This window comes from Strongylocentrotus purpuratus, unplaced genomic scaffold, assembly GCF_000002235.5.
Source record: "Strongylocentrotus purpuratus isolate Spur 01 unplaced genomic scaffold, Spur_5.0 spur5_scaffold_2, whole genome shotgun sequence".
In the NCBI taxonomy this organism is placed as follows: Eukaryota; Metazoa; Echinodermata; class Echinoidea; order Camarodonta; family Strongylocentrotidae; genus Strongylocentrotus; species Strongylocentrotus purpuratus.
Window position 1 is genome coordinate 39,861,362 of NW_022145605.1, and position 3,414 is coordinate 39,864,775.

The window sequence follows — 3,414 nt, forward strand, 5'->3', positions numbered from 1 at the left end:
CGTAAAAAGGTCATGAAATGCCCGTAATTTGCTCATAGTTATCCGTCGCAACTCGTAACAACTCGTAAAATTGTTTCCGTAAATACATCGTAATAACTCGTAACAATCCGTGATAGACCGTAAATAGCTCGTAATAACTCGTAACAACTCCTAAATCGAAAATGATATCGCTAGTGACATTTGTATGTCTCACAATGTATGGTCAACAAGGGAACTAAAAGATCACGACGTTTCGTGTGCCGCTGCTACACTCCGTCAGGTGATAAAATATATTATTAAGCAAGCGTCTTTTATACTCTAGGGATGGACCGGGTGGAGCGGCTGTCAATAATTAAAACAATACCGGACAAAGCCAATTGATCAAAGCACACGGGTGCTCAACCAATCAACAGGCCGTCGCCTCGGCTCGCCTGCCCGGGGAGAACATTGGCGTACTCGACCAATAGGCATGGTCCGTTATTGTTCTAACTATTCGACCGCCGGTCCACCCGGTCCATCCGTAGAGTATAAAAGACGCTTGCTTACAATATATTTTATCACCTGACGAATTGTAGCAGCGGCACACGAAACGTCGTGATCTTTTAGATCCCTTGTTGACGATACATTGTGAGACAAACGAATGTCACCAGCGGTTTATTTTCGATACTATATCCGTAATAAGTAATATATTTAGGGTAGTAATTTTTCATTGGGTGTATCAAGTTTATTTGATAAATTAGGTCCTATATTTACAAATGGGAATTAAAGGTATCGGATATATCTTCAGACTTTATAACTGTATCAACTATTGTAAAATCTTAATTGGGCATTTTTTTTCTTTCCAATCAAATTATTTATAATTAATTTTAAAAAATTGGTATGTTTAATATGAATGGTAGAGTTCATTTTTATAAGCCTGGTACAGTTTATTCATTGTGTGTATCTACCGTAGAATTTCTTTTGTTATCCATTGCATTTTACGACGCTTATTTTTCTTGTTAGCTGATACTAGAAAAAAAAATTGGTTAAAATATGTCGGTAATTTTGATTTTTTTTCGTTTGATTTTTTTATTTTGTGTATGCCATATCTGCATTTGATTCATGAAAGACCCCAACCATTCTTTGTTTGTAGATCAACTTTTAATGATACACTTTATTAGGGTGGAGTTTTCTGTACATGTTTGATTAGGCTGACTTTTTCATTGAAATGTCATTATTACTTTAAAACAAATTGACAAATGATCAGATATATCAGAATATATTAATCCACCGGTAATATTTTTATCAAAGATATATGAACAAAATACTGTCTATATGGGTTGAAAATTGACCATTAAATTATGGTTGGTGTATTTATATGTGGATAACAAAGTGTATCCTGGTAGCTACAATTAGATAACAGGTCAATATTGAAGTCACCAATTAAGTATAAGTGTTTACTTTCTCCAGTAAGAGTATGAAAGAATATATCAAGATCTTCACAAAATAAATCTGTATGACCATGAGGGGTTGTATAAACTAATCCAACGATTATTTGTGTGTTGTTTGGATTAATATTTCTAAACATAATGATTCACTTCGTTTTAAAGATAGTTCTTTTCGGATTTAAATTGTAAATGTTCATTGACATAACATGCGACACCACCTCATTGTATTTCTTCAAGATCTAGGTCGGGTATTATAAAGAGTTATGACTGATATTATATTAATCAATACACGATAAGCCATAGACTTACGCTCCATAGCAACCGTACGGTCAATCACAAGGCTTTATAATACATGGCCATAGTCTGATCAATGTAAGATTTTGCAAGTGAAATAAAGTACGCGAAGTGATATGAACCAAAGTTTCAGTGACACCAATAATGGAAAAGGGAACATTATTAAGAGTATGCAGCAATGTTTGCAAAGAATCAACATTTTTGCCTAAACTTGTACCATTTACATATTAAAAGTACCCTACATTTATGGTGTGCTTTGTGAAAACTAAATTCATCAGAAGATACATTGTTGTATTGAAAATGGATAACAGTTTTACATCATTATTCATGAATATTAATCATTATTACCAATTTATTTGATTAAAGGTATAATAGCTGGGTTGCATGTAAAGTTTCTGTGTCGTACTAGTATGATGGTGGTAGTGAACTTGCTATGAAACGAGAATGGAATGTGAGGAGATAATGATAGGTTAACATGAAATGCATAACATAAGAATGAATGATGATGAGATCCTAAAGCGTTTACTAAATGATTATCTTTCAATATGACAAGCTCGCACATTTTGAGCACCTTAACCATATAAAGTACATTAACAATTATGGAACCCTTTGATGAAACACTTTGTTACGGAATCACTGCACTACTTGGCAGCGTATTTGATGTCTTAAAGGTATTACAAAGTTTTGGGAAATTTTGAAAAATGGGTGGATAGTGATTCTTTACAATTTTGATATATTTGGATGCCCCTGTGGATGTATTAAAAACATCAGAATTTTAGCCCCTAAAACACTTCCGCTTTCGAGAAAAATTGAATATAAAAATTTACCGGTGCTCCCGGTAAATGTTGATAAATTTCAAATAGCTCTTACGGCCGTACAATGGTAGCTGCAACCATGAAAATCTCAGAGTATGTAGTTGTGGTATATAATTTCCGAACGTGAATAGCTAATCGGTCGACTTTAGTCAATAAACATTGTTTTATAGCTTAATTAATATCTCGACCTTGAGAGGGAGCTATTCAACATAAAGTGTTTATTTTTTGCAATTTCATAACTTTAGAGTCGATTTCGACCGCGACAACGATCACTGAATATTGTAGGATCGTATGTGCTTCCAATATGTTCATTTGAACCATATTCATGACCCCATACCAAAACTTTGTATTACCTTTAATAGTAACATATGGATTAGTAATATTATACTTAGTTTATCAGGAATCAATCTGTTCTCAATTCTACCTCACATTTAAACTCTAATGATCCAATTATGATGCAGAACCGAGAAAAAATCCTCCAATAGAGAGAGCAGATCCGGGACATAGGTTTCACATATTAAGATACAAAATGATTATGAACTACAGATGCAATAAACAGACGAGGTATAAATTATCCAATCAAACAGGTAATGTTTATATGCATGGCTTGCAGTTGTAAATGAATAACTATGTACTAGTAATATTTCCTATATGTCACAGTTTGGCTTCCGTAAAAGCACAGTATAACACATGCCCTTTTGACTCTAAGTAAAGAAGGTGGTTCGCTCTATTGACAATTTCGTCCATACGGTTTTTTTTTTCTTGGATTTCTGGAAGGCCTTAGACACGATAAATCACGAAAACAAAATACAAAAATGTCTAACTACGGAATCAGAGGAATAGCCTTAGATTGGTTTAAGAACTACCTCCACAGTAGAAAGCAATATGACTCCTAGATG